Source organism: Trichomycterus rosablanca, chromosome 16 (assembly GCF_030014385.1).
Source record: "Trichomycterus rosablanca isolate fTriRos1 chromosome 16, fTriRos1.hap1, whole genome shotgun sequence".
In the NCBI taxonomy this organism is placed as follows: domain Eukaryota; kingdom Metazoa; phylum Chordata; class Actinopteri; order Siluriformes; family Trichomycteridae; genus Trichomycterus; species Trichomycterus rosablanca.
In genome coordinates, this window is record NC_086003.1 from 7451686 (window position 1) to 7469294 (window position 17609).

A 17609-nucleotide genomic window follows, 5' to 3' on the forward strand; every position below is an offset into this window, starting at 1 on the left:
CAAAAAACAGTAAACGAATAAATAAAAATGTATAAATAATTACAAAGTCCACAAGGAACGTCTCTCGTCAGAAAGCAGCCTTCGTGAAACCGCTCGTGCCGGTGCGCGTGCACTGCGCGCGAGCTCAATCTGCTCTCGCGTGGGACTCCAAACTTCTGAATGACAACTCGCTCGGCTCGAGCCGTAAAGTTCCCGCCCCTGAACCCCCACCCCCCCACACCTTCTCCAATATCCTTCCGCGCAGTTAGCTGGACCTTAATAGGCTCTAGTTTAACTGTAACAATTTAATTTAACAATAAAAAAACTAGCATGTTATATAAACATGACACGAAAATTAAATTACCATCACATATTATATTTAAAACTATTTTTAAGCTTTACATTTGTGTTTTATTTGAAGAAATACTAACAGATCGCAACTCGTTCACTCCGCGCAAAGAAAGTAGATCCTCTCATTAAGTAATCAATCACCCTTTGAAGTTTAGCTGTTTCTGTGGGCAGCATGTTGAATTAGCCTAGTAAAAGTTTTAATGTTCCCATGTACTAAGAAAAAATAATACCTTAATAGTACCTTGAAACTCAATGTCAATTGGTCTGGGAGTGGCGTTGAGTTTTAAGGTATTTTTTTCCCATAAGGATGCTTTGGAAAACTGTTAATGCATTCCATGGTCCTGTGGAACTGCATATATTTTAGGCTAATGTAAAATAATGGGGTTGTTTTGACACTTATACACTGAAAATAACACAGATATAATATATTAACACTAAAATACAGTTGAAAACAGTTAAAAATCTATATCTATAATCGTGGAGATGCTTATTCTTGGAATACCGTATTCCATTCAGTCAAGGCGTTCACATAAAAAGCGCATTAGCATGTGCGCTGCTTTTTAACGATAAGCGTTTTAAACTCTCTCGAACAAAAAGCTGATTCTCACAATTTCTCAGAACCCTGTGCTATAACACAAGTTTAAAAGTGAAACAGGAGGAAAATCCAACTAAACACAGATACATGTGGAGCTTTCAGACTGGATTCCACACAAATGCAGATTCATCTCATAAGCGCACTTTGATGACGTTTTACCGCACCGCTCAAGCCGAGCACTGAACAAAGCGGCTGATTATTGTTAAGTTGAAGGGTGTTGAGTTTCAAAGATTTTGAGTTTAGTGGACGTTGGGTTACAAGGTACAACTGTATTAGCATTTAGACAAATCTTATTCTAAATTGTGAAGTGGAAACTCATCTCAAGTTTACATCATGGTTTTACATATAGTCTTGATCAAATACTTACAGATTTATAACAATTTAAATAACCCAAGAATCATGTAGAATTTATTGATGTAGAATTTATGTAGACACCAATTATAATTACTGAGTTTTTTTTAGCCTGCTTTCACTCTGTTCTTCAATGGTCAGTACTCTCACAGGACCACCACAGAGCAGGTATTATTCATTCTCATTCTCAGCACTGCAGTGACACTGACATGGTGGTGGTGTGTTAGTGTGTGTTGTGCTGGTATGAGTGGATCAGACACAGCAGCGCTGCTGGAGTTTTTAAATACCGTGTCCACTCACTGTCCACTCTATTAGACACTCCTACCTAGTTGGTCCACCCTGTAGATGTAAAGTCAGAGACGATCGCTCATCTATTGCTGCTGTTTGAGTTTGTCATCTTCTAGACCTTCATCAGTGGTCACAGGATGCTGCCCATGGGGCGCTGTTGGCTGAATATTTTTGGTTGGTGGACTATTTTTAGTCCAGCAGTGACAGCGAGGTGTTTAAAAACTCCAGCAGCGCTGCTGTGTCTGATCCACTCATACTACCAGCACAACACACACTAACACACCACCACCATGTCAGTGTCACTGCAGTGCTGAGAATCATCCACCACCTAAATAATACCTGCTCTGTTGTGGTCCTGTGAGAGGCTTAAACAGTATGTAGAGAAACAGATAGACTACAGTCAGTAATTGTAGAAGTGCTTCTATATGGTAAGTGGAGCTGATAAAATGGACAGTGAGTGTAGAAACAAGGAGGTAATCACAACCTACTACAGACATTGAAATAAGATTGCCATACTCTAATAAATGTTACCTTTTGACTTTTACTGGATACTTGTCATATGATGGATAGAGTTTGGGATAAAATACCAAAGCATTGCTTAAGGGATGCTGATTTGCATAAAGATTGGACATCTGCCAACACTCCAGATCCACAAACTCAGAGTAATGACAGGTTAATCTGGGCAGATATATTTTTTTTTAACTGAAACTAGCAGTGCAGTTTCAAGCCCTCCGGCACTGTAGTGGTAGTAGTATATGTGCTTGCATGCATGTGTGTGTGTGTGTGTGTGGAATCTGTACCTGCAGGGCACATACAGTAAGAGTTGTGCGTGTGTGTGTGTGAGAGATTTTCCAGCAGTTGCATTACACCCACACAATGATGAGAAAATAATTGCCCCCTTCTGACTGACTCACTCAATTAATTAAGCGCTTAACTAAAACATTTAGTACAAAAAATAAATTATTGCAGACTTCTGGGTAACGGTTTGAAAAAGGCCCTTTCCTGTTCCAGCATGACTATGCCCTTGTGCACAAAGCAAAGCCCATTAAGACACAGTTTGACATGTTTGGTGTGAAGAAACTTGAGTGGCCAATGAGTGGAGACTATGAGACAATGAGTTATACGCCATTGTAATGCCCACAGTTTTAAAAGAAAACGTCCAACAAGTTGGTCAGGTCGGGTGTTCTCATACTTTTGGCTACAGTTTGATTGCCCACACATTTTTCGGTTCAAAATTCTCCACACATTCTCTATTGGGGACAGGTCAGGACTGCAGGCAGGCCAGTCAAGTACACGTACCTTCTTCTTCCGCAGCCATGCCTTTGTAATGTGTGCAGCATGTGGTTTTGCATCGTCTTGTTGAAAAATGCATGGACGTCCCTGGAAAAGACGACGTCTTGAAGGCAGCACATGTTGCTCTGAGATCTCAATGTACTTTTCTGCATTAATGCTGCCATCACAGAAGTGTAAATGACCTTTGCCAAGGGGACTGACACCGCCCCATACCATGACAGACCCTGGCTTTGGATTTGTCGCTGATAACAGTCTGGATGGTCCTTTTCGTCTTTGCTCCAGAGCACACAGTGTCTATTATTTTCAAAAAAGACCTGGAATGCTGATTCATCTGACCACAATACACGTTTCCACTGTGTGATGGTCCATCCTAGAAGCCTCAGAGTCCAGAGAAGTGGATATGGTTAACATAAGGCTTCTTTTTTGCACAGTAAAGTTTGAAGTGGCATTTGTGCATGTAACTCTGTATTATAGCGCTCGACAAAGGTTTGTCAAAGTAATCCCTTACCCATGTGGTTATATCAGCTAGTGCTGAGTGGTGGTTCTTGATGCAGTACCATCTGAGGGATCGAAGATCACGGGCGTTCAGCTTAATCTTGCGCCCTTGGCCTTTACACACTGAAATTCCTCCCGATTCCTTGAATGGTTTAATGATATTATGCACTGTAGAGGGAGAAATATGCAAATCCCTTCCAATCTTTCTTTGAGGTATATTGTTTTTAAACATTTCAATAATTTTCTCACACATTTGTTGACAAACTGGAGATCCTCTGATCATCTTTGCTCATCAAAGACTCAGCCTTTCCTGAATGCTGCCTTTGTACCAAACCATGATTACAATCACCTGTTGACATTACCTGTTAGGAATCACATCATTATTTAGTTTTTTCACCTCATGACTAGCACTAAATTGCCCCCGTCCCAACTTTTTTGGAATGTGTTGCAGGTCTGAAATGCAGGAATGGAGGTTATAAAATAATCAGTAAATGTATACTGATGATCCAAAACATTAGGGCTACCCTACAAAAATTGCACTGCAATGCATTTTTCATGACGTTTGTGTATGTCAAAGTCAGAGATGTATTAACTGTTGGGTTGATGAGTTAAATGCAGCAGATATGGGCAGCTATAAAGACCTAAGTGACAAGTGATAAGGGCCAAGGGTGCTCACAAGCAGCACAGTACCCCGAGAAGGGATAAATCACAAACCCCCAACAGATTGTTAGGTGGCCAAGTCTCACTGATGCCAAAGGACATTAAGGTTATGGTGTCTGGTACAGACCAGTAGAGGGAATGGCTACAACTACATGTAATTCTGAATGCTTTTGTGTATAGGGATGCCTAGTTGTAAGCCAAACTGCCTATGCTACTTACAGAACCGGACATCAGAGCAATAGACCTATAGAGCAAAAGGTCAACTGTACAGACAATTCCTGTTTTCTCAAAGATCATGTTTACGGCTTGGCATAGGCGCATTGTTTTGTGCATTGTTTACCAACGGAAGAGATGGAATCAGGATACACTGTGGAACAATCCACCTCAGAAGATCTTGCTGGTAATGTCGGCATGTTACGCAGGTGGTCGTTATGTTTATTACAACCGCACGTGTGAAAATGCCCAAGCTGAAAAGCTGAGACCTTAGACCCAAAACGTATGTGTATTAATTACTGTCTGAGTCAAAAGGGAGCAAACACAAAACTGTCAAAGCTAATTTGTCCTCCCACAGTCTCTCCTTCACGCAACTCACAAGTCTACGCATGCCGGGAAGGAGCTGCATATGCCTCTCCCCTCCCCCGTGGCCTCGGTTTGAATTATAAAGCTCCATTTGCATCTGTAAAGTGGTTGACACACAAGGCAAGCAGCAAGACTTTTGAATAATCACAGCTCTGAGACGCACATGCCTGTACTACCACGTGTGTGTGTGTGTGTGTGTTGGGGGGTTGTAGGTAGCAACTGGTCTTACCCATATGGTTGAGACAATGGGGCTTAGGAAAGACCAGACTCTTTTAACTTTACAAACAAACACACACCTGATAACGGTGCTGTGGTGAGAAAACGGGCGCCTTGAGCTTCTGAGCAGGAAATAGAGCCCAATTCACACCAGGATGGAGCACGCACGCACGCACACACACACACACACACACACACACACACACACACACACACACACACACACACACACAAGCACTAACTTGGTTTCTGGCATGGGATTGTTTGTTGAAGGCTGGTAATACATAAGGGTGGGAAATTGGGATGAGTTCAAAATTGCTTGAGTTTGTGTGTGTGGGTGTGTGTGTGCTGGGACAAAGAAGTGAAAAAAATTCTGGCCCTTTAGGGAACGCTAGTAAGTGTTCATTAAATATACAACCCCAAATCAGAAAAAGTTGGGACCATATGAAAAATGCAAATAAAATAAAAATGCAGTGTTCCTTACATTTACTTCGACTATTATTTGATTGCAGACAGTTTGAACCTGAGATATTTCATGATTTTTTTTTTTTGCTTAACTTCATTTAATTTGTTAATAAATATCCATTCCAAAAAAAAAATGGGACAGGGACAACAGGTGATTGTAATCATGGTTTGGTACAAAAGCAGCATCCAGGAAAGGCAAGAGTCTTTGATGAGCAAAGATGATCAGAGGATCTCCAGTTTGTCAACAAATGTGTGAGAAAATGACTCACACATGTTTAAATGTTTAAAAATGTTTAAAAACAATGTACCTCAAAGAAAGACGGGAAGGGATTTGCATATTTCTCCCTCTACAGTGCATAATATCATTAAACCATTCAAGGAATTGGTAAGAATTTCAGTGCGTAAAGGCCAAAGGCGCAAGCTTAAGCTGAACGCTTGTGATCTTCGATCCCTCAGACGGCACTGCATCAAGAACCTCCACTCAACAATAGCTGATATAACCACATGGGTGAGGGATTACTTTGGCAAACCTTTGTCAAGCACTACAATACAGAGTTACATGCACAAATGCCACTTAAAACTGACCATCCAGACTGTTATCAGCGACACGTCCAAAAGCCAGGGTCTGTCATGGTATGGGGTGTGTCGGTGCCCTTGGCAAAGGTGATGGCAGCATTAATGCAGAAAAGTACATTGAGATCTTAGAGCAACATGTGCTGCCTTCAAGACGTCATCTTTTCCAGGGACATTTATGCATTTTTTAACAAGACGATGCAAAACCACATGCTGCACACATTACAAAGGTAGAAGAAGAGGGTACGGGTACTGGACTGGCCTGCCTGCAGTCCTGACCTGTCCTCCAATAGAGAACGTGTGGAGAATTTTGAAATGAAAAATGCGACAACGACGACCCCGTACTGTTGCACATCTTAAGAGGTGTTTGCAGGAAGAATGAGACAAAATAAAAGCTGAAACACTAAATCACTTTGTCTTCTTGGTACCAAAACGTCTTTTAAGTGTGGTGAGAATGAACAGCAACATTACAAAGTGGTAAATGCTTTACTGTCCCAACTTTTTTTGGAATGTGTTGCAGGTCTGAAAGTTGGAGGTCGCAACTTTTTTTTGATTTGGGGTTGTAGTTTATGTAATTTATAGTTTAAATTTATAATTTAGAGTATGGCTAAAATACCTAACACAATAGGTAACTGCTATGAAGGTCCATAAAACATGATTTGAGTCTGCTGTGTTAGGCCTTCGTTCAACATCAGTGCCTGAACTAACAAAGCTCTTTTCATTCAATAGTTACAAATTCCCACAGACACTATGCAAAATCTTGTAGAAAGCCTCCCAGTCTAACTCCATATTAATGCTAATGGTACTGAAATAGGATGCCCAACAAGGTCCTGATCAGGTTTCCACGTGCGTTTGACCATATGGTGTATATTTTGTCTGGCTGAGGTACGAGGGATCTTCAAAAAGTTTCGTTGGACACGGTGAGGGCGGGAGGAGTAGTAATTGGTCGTGTCTGAGAGACTGAGAGGGAGCTTATGGTCTGGATTTAGCGCCATCTGCTTTCCACCTTTTTGGAAAGCTTAAAGAAGCTTTAAGGGGAAGAACATTTTCATGTGATGATGTGAAAGCAGCGGTGCATAAGTGGCTACATGGACAGTGGCTACTCAACCAAAAACATTCTTAATAAATAGAGTTTAAAAAGTGCGGAAACTTTTTGAAGAACCCTCGTATAAAAGCTGGCAATGCCAGTGGCAGTGGTGTTGGTTTACCTACCAAAATATTTGACTAGACGGATTGGCTCTACTAAACATTCCAAGGTTTGAGTGTGTGTGGATGAGTGAGTGAGTATGTGCCGTACAGTGTTGTATATACTGATCAGCCATAACATTAAAACCACCTCTTTTCTACTCTCACTGTCCATTTTATCAGCTCCACTTACCATATAGAAGCACTTTGTAGTTCTACAATTACTGACTGTAGTCCATCTGTTTCTCTGCATACTTTTTACCCTGCTTTCACCCTGTTCTTCAATGGTCAGGACCCCTACAGGACCACCACAGAGCAGGTATTATTTAGGTGGTGGATCATTCTCTGCACTGCAGTGACACTGACATGTGATGGTGGTGGTGTGTTAGTGTGTGTTGTGCTGGTATGAGTGGATCAGACACAGCAGCACTGATAAAGTTTTTAAACACCTCACTGTCACTGCTGGATTGAGAATAGTCCACCAACCAACAGCGCCCTGTGGGCACTGATGAAGGTCTAGATGACCAACTCAAACAGCAGCGATAGATGAGCGATCGTCTCTGACTTGACATCTACAAGGTGGACCAACTAGGTAGGAATGTCTAATAGAGTGGACGGTGAGTGGACACGGTATTTAAAAACTCCAGCAGCCCTGCTGTGTCTGATCCACTCATACCAGCACAACACACACTAACACACCACCACCATGTCAGTGTCACTGCAGTGCTGAGAATGATCCACCACCTAAATAATACCTGCTCTGTAGTGGTCCTGGGAGAGTCCTGACCATTGAAGAACAGCATGAAAAGGGGCTAACAATGCATGTAAAGAAACATATGGACTACAGTCAGTAATTGTAGAACTACAAAGTGCTTCTATATTGTAAGTGGTGCTAATAAAAATGGACAGTGAGTGGAAACAAGGAGGTGGTTTTAATGTTATGGCTGATAGATGTATATTTATATATTTACACACAAGTTTATAATAAAACATGCATACCTTGCACATCCTACACCTTGTCTATGTACTTACATTCTAACACACACATACACACACACACACACACACACACAGTTTATACTTGGAATGTAGCCACACATGCTTCCACACTATTCATTCGCACACATCAAAACATATACCAAGCACATGTACAATTAATCACTGTCCACACACATGTTATTGACACACATGTACTGTATCTATTCATTAACACGCACTCTCAGACCCACACATGCTCCACATATGGAATGATAGACACACATGTGCAGCATGCATGGAATGTATGGACTGTGTGTAAACCCGAGAGTGAAAATAAATGATAAATAGAAAGAGGAAACAAAGATATACAGCAAAAGACAAGATCAGCTTAAATAAAGTAAGAAAAAACAAGAGAGAGAAGAATAGAGAGACAAAACGAGTAATAGAGAAAGAGGAACTGAGAGAGGAAAGAGAGAGACAGACTAAGAGGCAGACTGGAAGATAGCACACAAAGGTAGGATCATTAAGAAAGACCAATAGAGTAAAAAAGTGACGTGAGAAGTCACTGAGACATTGGTGTGAGACAAAGACAAAAGAGAGTAAGAGAGAGTAAAGTGGAGAGAGTAAGACTGAGGAAAGTACAGACTAAAAGAGGGATCAAGGTGAGATGGTGAGAGACTATTGAGAGACACAGAAAAGGAGAGACCATAAGACAGAGAGAGTGAGACTTAAACAGGCTGAGAGATCAAATGAGACAGAGTGAGACACAGTAAAATGGAGACAGACTAAAAAAAGGACAAGACAGAGAGAGAGAGATAAAGACAGACTGAAGAACATGAAATGAATGAAATGGAGAGTGAGGATGAAGAGATGACAGAGAGAGAAGAAAAGAGAGTAAGACAGAAACAGGAACTGAGAGAGGAAAGAGAGAGACAGACTAAGAGACAGAGTAAGAATCAGGCAGACTGATAGGTAGCAAAACAAATGTATGATAGTGGAGGAGTGGAGAATATCACTGAGACATAGGGCGTGAGACGAAGACAGACGAAGACAGGCCGATAGTAAAAGAGTGTAAATCAGAGAAAGTGAGATTGAGAAAAGTACAAATTAAAAGAAGGAGCAAGACCGAGACAAGGGATTTGCACATTTCTCCCCCTACAGTGCATAATATCATTAAACGATTCAAGGAATCAGGAGGAATTTCAGTGTGTAAAGGCCAAGCGCGCAAGCCTAAGCTGAACGCCCGTGATCTTCAATCCCTCAGACGGCACTGCATCAAGAACCGCCACTCAACAATAGCTAATATAACCACATGGGTGAGCACTACAATACAGAGTTACATGCACGAATGCCACTTAAAACTTTACTGTGCAAAAAAGAAGCCTTATGTTAACCATGTCCAGAAGCGGCGTCGACTTCTCTGGGCTGGAAGGCATCTAGGATGGACCATCACACATTGGAAACGTGTATTGTGGTCAGATGAAACAGCATTCCAGGTCTTTTTTGGGAAAAGACCAAAGACGAAAAGGACCATCCAGACTGTTATCAGCGACAAGTCCAAAAGCCAGGATCTGTCATGGTATGGGGGTGTGTCAGTGTCCTGGGCAAAGGTCATTTACACTTCTGTGATTGCAGCATTAATGCAGAAAAGTACATTGAGATCTTAGAGCAACATGTGCTGCCATCAAGACGTCATATTTTCCAGGGATGTCCATGCATTTTTCAACAAGACGATGCAAAACCAAATGATGCTGCGGAATAAGAGGGTACGGGTACTGGACTGGCCTGCCTGCAGTCCTGTTCCCAATAGAGAATGTGTGGAGGATTTTGAAACAAAAAATGCGAAAACGACGACCCCGTACTGTTGTACATCTTAAGACGTGTTTGCAGGAAGAATGAGACAAAATAAAAGCTGAAACACTAAATCACTTGGTCTCCTCGGTGCCAAAACGTCTTTTAAGTGTGGTGAAAAGGAATGGCAACATACAAAGTGGTAAATGCTTTACTGTCCCAACTTTTTTTGGAATGTGTTGCAGGCCTGAAATGCAGGAATGGATGTTTATTATTAAGTGAAATGAAGTTAAGCAGATAAAACATAAAATATATCAGGTTCATCCTGTCTGCAACCACATAAAAGTCAAAGTAAATGTAAGGAACTTTGTGTTTTTATATTATTTGGATCTTCCATACTGTCCCAACCTTTTCTGATGTGGGGTTGTATTGTACTTCATCCTACATGTACTCCAGAGTAGAAGGCTGTCTAAATTCTTAATACCTCAAAATGCTCCCTACTGAGATGCCTTATTCTGAGTGTTATTCTGCTTAAATAATGAAGGATCGTTTAACACTTTTTCAGTGGTGAAGGCAACCCCAGCATTCATTCTGCAACAAGTTGACAGCCCATCCAACCTTCCCTGCCTCAAACGGTTGTGTCTGTGGGGCACCCAGCTAGGCTGGTGGCATGGCAGAGAGTCAAAAGTAGACCAGCAAGCATAATTAAACCCAGGCTTTACTGGAGGCATTCGGTTTCACCACTGTGAGGCTTAAATGCACAGAGGGCGTAAACTACGGTTCTCAAAGTTTGGTTTGTATGTGGTAATTTGGACACCCCATAGTAATCAGAAGGTTGACGGTTCAAGCCCCACCACTGTCAAGCTGCTCTGAGCAAGCCACCACTTGCTTGCATTGCATTCTTACACAGTTGTAAGACAATGGCATAAATGTAGTAAAGAGTAACCCCTACTTCTTTAACAGCCTCCACACTCTTTGAAAGCTGTTTACAGGATTTCGGACTGTGTTAGTAGGATTTTGCATCCTTCAGTCAATCCATTAACGTTAAACAAGTAGCGTTACAATTTATTCCAGTTGGGTTAAGGCTGTGGCTCTTTATGGACCTTGCAATGTGTACAAGGACACAGCCATTCTCAAGCAGGAATGCCAACTACTTTTGTTGTGAAGTTGGAATCATCTACTTTATTTATATAATTTATTTATATTTAGTACATTCAGTAGGGACTAAAATAGAAATTTTCCCTACACCGCCTGAATAACAAAATACACAAGAAGTCCTTGCCAACATCTTCTCACATTGAAAACATTTTTAGACGACTGTTTTTGGAAAGTGAGAGGGCGAGGTAGATGCCACCAGTTGTCGGAGACTGAGAAAGTGATACACTGAACAGCTGGGACACAAAACCTACTCTAAACACACACACACACGGTACATACACATAGACACAAGTGACAGTGACTGACAGGCTGGGATGTAGACACTCACGCACACACTAACGGATGCCACGCATGCCAAAGCTTATGTCTCAAGGTCTGACCCTTGATGCCTCCAAGGAATGAAGGAAGGACAGGGGATGATGTTGATCTTTTAAAATGGATGCACTTACAACCCCCATACACACACACACGCATGCATGCATAAACACAGACATCAGTATCAGATTAGAGATGCTGAGTGATGGTTCCTACCTCTGTCATACACATATTATCCTTTATTTTCCATTTATTCATTAGAAGTTAGTGCTTCAGCCTGGGTTTGGGTTACTACAGGATGCCAGTCCATTACATACCACATACTGACCCATTTATTTTCTTACTAACATGATGGGACATTTTATACTGGACAGCACATACTCGCTCACTCAGTCATCCATACACGCTCAAACCTAGGAACATCTAGTACTGTATAGCCAATCCATCTATTCATATATTGTGGTGGGTGAACCGCCACTGCTATTTATTAGAAATTTCAAAACCAAAACCAAATATCACTTTTCTACATAGCCACCTACAGTGGTGTTCAAAAAAATAGCAGTACAACACCATTAACCTGATAAATTACTGTTTTTAGTAGAAATGCTGTTTCTACATAGCAAAAAATTCACTTGAAAGTGTAGTAGAGTAATGAAAACAAAACAAACCCAACAATTAGGACATGCATCCCACTCATTCTGAGTAATCGAAGCATTAATTGAAAGGGGGTTGTTCAAAATAATAGCAGTGAGGAGTTCAATTGGTGAAGTCATTCATTCTGCAGAGGAACGGGTGTCAATTTTGGCCCTTATTTAATGTAGGAGGGAGGCAAATGTTGCACAGGTTGGTCAAAGCTCATTTCCTTCTGAAATACTGGGTAAAATGGGTTGTTCCAGACATTGTTCTGATGAACAGAGTACTTCGATTAAAAAGTTGATTGTAGAGGGAAAAACATACAGAGAAGTGCAACAAATTATTGGCTGCTCAGCTAAAATGATCTCAGATGCTTTGAAGTGAAAACCAAAATCTGAAAGACGCAGAAGGAAGCGTGGAACTACTGTTCGAAAGGATAGAAGAAAAGCCAAAATGGCAAAGGCTCAGCCAATGATCACCACCAGAAAGATCAAGGAACACCTGAAGTTACCAGTAAGTACAGAAGATGATTAAGTGAAGCCAATTTACCAGCAAGAACTCCTTGCAAAGTCCCGTTGTTAAGAAAATGATGTGTCCTGAGTGTGTTACAATTTGCCAAAGAACACATTGACTGGTCCAAAGAGAAATGGCTCAACATTTTGTGGACTGGTGAAAGCAAAATTGTTCTTTTTGGGTCTAGTGGCCGTAGACAGTATGACAGACGACCCCCAAGCACTGAATTCAAGCCAGAGTACACTGTGAAGACAGTAGAGCATGGTGGTACAAAATGATGATATGGGGATGTTTATCATACCATGGTGTTGAGCCTATTTATCACATACAAGGGATCATGGATCAGTTTAAATATATCAGAATACTTGAGGAGATCATGTTGCCCTATGTCGAAGAAGAAATGTCCTTAAAATGGGTGTTTCAACATGACAGTGACCCAAAAGATCTTGGTTACAGACAAACAAGATTGAGGTAATAGAGTTGCCAGCACAATCCCCTGACTTCAGTCCCATAGAGAACTTGTGGGCTGATATCTGAAACTTGCTTTTTTGAGGCAAAACCAAAATTGCAGAAGAACTGTGGAATGTCGTCTAATCATCCTGGACTGGAATACCTGTTCAGAGGTGCCAGAAGTTGGTCGACTCCATGCAACACAGATCTCAGAAACAATCGTTATGCCACTGAATATTAGTTCAGTAATTTAAAGTAAAGTGGAACCTCAAACATTTTTTTCAGTTTATACGTACATTTTTTAATTTTTAAAGAAAATTGCTGGCACTGCTATTATTTTGAACAGCCTAATATTCATTTTTCTTAACTTTCTGTAAAGGATGAACACAAACTGGCTAAATTTTGTTAATGTTTTGATTTAGAATTGAAAGTGTAGTATTTTCAGTGCATTTGCATTTATGGAAATAAAAGTTATTATAATGATTTTGTGCTTTATTCGCTTTTTTTAAATCACTGCTATTTTTTTGAACACTACTGTATGTCCCAGGGTCGCACCAACCTTGTAATGCCGTCAGCATAAAATGTTTTGGTTGAGCGCGTAGCCACTGATGCACCGCTGCCTTCACATAATCATCAGGGAGGCACGGTGGCTTGGTGGGTAGCACTGTCGCCTCACAGCAAGAAGGTCCTGGGTTCGATCCCCAGGTGGGGCGGTCCGGGTCCTTTCTGTCTGCACGGGTTTCCTCCGGGAGCTCCGGTTTCCTCCCATAGTCCAAAAACATGCAAGTGAGGTGAATTGGAGATACAAAATTGTCCATGACTGTGTTTAACTTATGAATCTTGTGTATTGAGTAACTGCAGTTTCTGTCATGAATGTAACCAAAGTGTAAAACATGACGTTAAAATCCCAATAAACAATAAACAACAATCATGGCATGAAAAAGCTTAAAGCTTCTTTGAGCAGTCCAAATAAGGTGAAATTAGATGGCGCTAAATCCGGACTATAAGCCATCCCAGACACGACCAGTTACTACTCCTCCCGCCCTCACCGTGTCCAATGAAAATAGAAAAGACAAAAAATACACCTTATGGTCAAAAGCATGTAGAAACCTGACCAGGAGCTTGTTGGGCATCCTATTTCAGTACCATTAGCATTAATATGGAGTTAGACTATAGTAAGTATTACAAAAAGAACACATTTTTATTTCAGTTAAGCATTCGCTTTAGACTTTTTTGACATTTTGTGAGCTTGTGTGTTATCTAACATCAATACAATACTTTTGTCTATGTTTTGCTTAATATATGTAAATATGTAAAATGTCTTGGTTTAATAGACATAAGCCTAAATCATGCATCTAAAATAACTTAAATATGAATTGAATTATACCGCTAAAATAGTGGACACCCCCCCTAATTATTATCATTGCTAACAAGTCAAGTTTATTTGTATAGCACCTTTCATACACAGTGGCAATTCAAAGTGCTTTACATAAGGAAAAAAAAATAATTAAAAGCATTAAAACATTCCTGAGATCTAGAACCTCAGAAAGACTTCTTGCAAACATTTAGTTACAATTAAGAGAGCATGAAATTCAAACAAGAGAGATAAAAAATTAAGAACGTGAAAAATTAAAAGAAAATATTGTAAAATATACCCTATAATTTGGGAAATATGAAATTAAAACAAGAGAAATAAGCAATTAAAACATGAAAACTAAAAGAAAATATAGTAAAATATACACTACAATTTAGAATGTACACTACTCTATAAAAATAATTATTAAGAGCATGAAAAACTAAAAGAAATAGGGTAATAGCAAAAATTTCGAGCTCAATCATAGGCACAAGAAAAAAGAAAAGTTTTTAACCTGGATTTAAACATTTCTACATTTGCGGAACATCTAATATCTCCTGGCAGTCTGTTCCAGTTATATGCAGCCCAACAGCTAAATGCTGCTTCACCATGTTTAGTTTGGACTCTGGGCTCAACTAGCTGACCTGAGTCCATGGATCTAAGAGATCTACTGGGTTTATATTCTCTAAACATTTCTGAGATGTATTCTGGGCCGAATCCATTCAGTGATTTATAGACCAGTAGCAGCACTTTACACATGTATAAAATCAGTTTAGTAAAAATGAAATGCTGTTAACTTTGTGGCAACAGTTTGAGGAGGCCCTTTCCTGTTCCAGCATGAGAGTGAGGTCCATACATATCATGGGTTCGATGTAAAGAAACTCCAGTTGCTTCCACAGTGTCTTGACCTCAACCCTCAACCCCTATAAACAACTTTGGGATCAGTTGGAGCCAGGCCTTCTCGGTTAACATTTGTGCCTGAGCTCACAAATGCTCTATTGACTAAATTGGCACATATTTATAGGGCACACTCAGACTCAACAAACCTAAAATGTATTTGAAATATTTATATTTCATAGACTTGTGGATGCTAATCAAGGGTTTTAAATCATTGTTTAATAAAAAATATGTATACACTGGGGTCAAAAGTCAGAGAACTCTCGTGAACATGTGTCTATTCAATTTTCATTGAACTTAATACAATGTTTTAATACATCTGTAAAACTGACCATGTCCATTACAACTCCAAATCAGAAACAGTTGGGACAGTATGGAAAATGCAAATCAAATAAAAATTACATTTACTTTGACTTGAACCCAAGATATTTAATGCTTTATATGCTCAACTTCATTTAATTTGTTAATATACCTCCATTCCTGCATTTCAGGACTGCAACACATTCCAAAAAAAGCTGAGACGGGGGCAATTTAGTGCGTAAAGGCCAAGGGTGCCTAATAGACGGCACTGCATCAAGAACCGCCACTCAACAATAGCTGATATAACCACATGGGTGAGGGATTACTTTGGCAAACCTTTGTCGAGCACTACAATACAGAGTTACATGCACAAATGCCACTTAAAACTTTACTGTGCAAAAGTAAAGCCTTATGTTAACCATGTTCAGAAGCAGCATCGACTTCTCTGGGCTCGGAGGCATCTAGGATGGACCATCACATTGATGTATTGTGGTCAGACGAATCAGCATTCCAGGTCTTTTTTGGAAAAAATGGACACCGTGTGCTCCGGACCAAAGACGTAAAAGGACCATCCAGACACTTATCAGGAACAAGTCCAAACGCCAGGGTCTGTCATGGTATGGGGCTGTGTCAGTGCCCTTGGCAAGGGTAATCCAGAAAAGTATATCGAGATTTGAAAAGTCAAATGTACAAATGTAAGAAACACTGCATTTTTAGTTTATTTGCATTTTCCATACTGTCCCAACTTTTTCTGATTTGGGGTTGTCAACATTATAAAATCTTAAAATGACACACTGAACTTTACTATGCAATTATATTATATATTATATTTTGTAAACCCTCTACGATGCTGTGTGTCCTGAGCCAGTCTTGCTATTTAAATGATGTTTTATTTTAGGTATTGTAAGCTTATATTTAATACCATTAGAATATGTATACTGTACATTAGACTAGATCTGTATGTTCTCGACTGTGGAGAACAAAGAGATGGAACATAAAGCCCCTTTCTTTATGTTTACTTTGCTTTCAAGTAGCAATTCACTAAGTGGCTGGTAGGTGTAACCTCACACCACGAGAACTAGTCGAGAACTAGTTCCATTACTGAGTAATGTGTAAACAAACATCAGCGATGCAAATAAAGCAAGGGATTTAAACATTTCAATCATAAGGGGACATAAAGAGATGAAAATCTATCTGGAAACGATTGGGGAGACACATGGGAGCAAGGCAAGAATACCCTGAAAAGGGTGCCAGTTCAAAGCAGGGCTTCGTCCATCCCCTTTAACTTAGACTGATGTTAATAAGACAATAAAAGAGAGTAAAATATATAGTAAAAATGGCTAATAAAACAGACAAATCACTGCATTCTGGTATATTTAGTATTTCACCTATTGTCCCAACCTTTAACCAAAGGATGATGAATGTGAGGTATATAGTGCATCTGTGTGTGTGTGTGTGTGTGTGTGTGTGTGTGTGTGTGTGTGTGGACAGCTGCACTGGTGATCTGATAACCGTGTAAAACGGTGGAGAATCGCTAATGGCTACGTTGTGCCTGCAGACGCTCCAGCATTACACCAACTGACGACTGCTCAAACCCAACACCTTGTGCGCACACACACATTATACACTGATCAGCCATAACATTAAAACCACCTCCTTGTTTCTACACACATTGTCCATTTTATCAGCTCCACTTACCATATAGAAGCACTTTGTAGTTCTACAATTACTGACTGTAGTCCATATGTTTCTCTGCATGCTTTGTTAGCCCCCTTTCATGCAGTTCTTCAATGGTCAGGACCCTCCCAGGACCACTACAGAGCAGGTATTATTTAGGTGGTGGATCATTCTCAGCACTGCAGTGACACTGACATGGTGGTGGTGTGTTAGTGTGTGTTGTGCTGGTATTAGTGGATTAGACACAGCAGCGCTGCTGGAGTTTTTAAATACCGTGTCCACTCACTGTCCACTCTATTAGACACTCCTACCTAGTTGGTCCACCTTGTAGATGTAAAGTCAGAGACGATTGATGCTGTTTGAGTTGGTCATCTTCAAGACCTTCATCAGTGGTCACAGGACGCTGCCCACGGGACGCTGTTGGCTGGATATTTTTGGTTGGTGGACTATTCTCAGTCCAGCAGTGACAGTGAGGTGTTTAAAAACTCATACCAGCACAACACACACTAACAC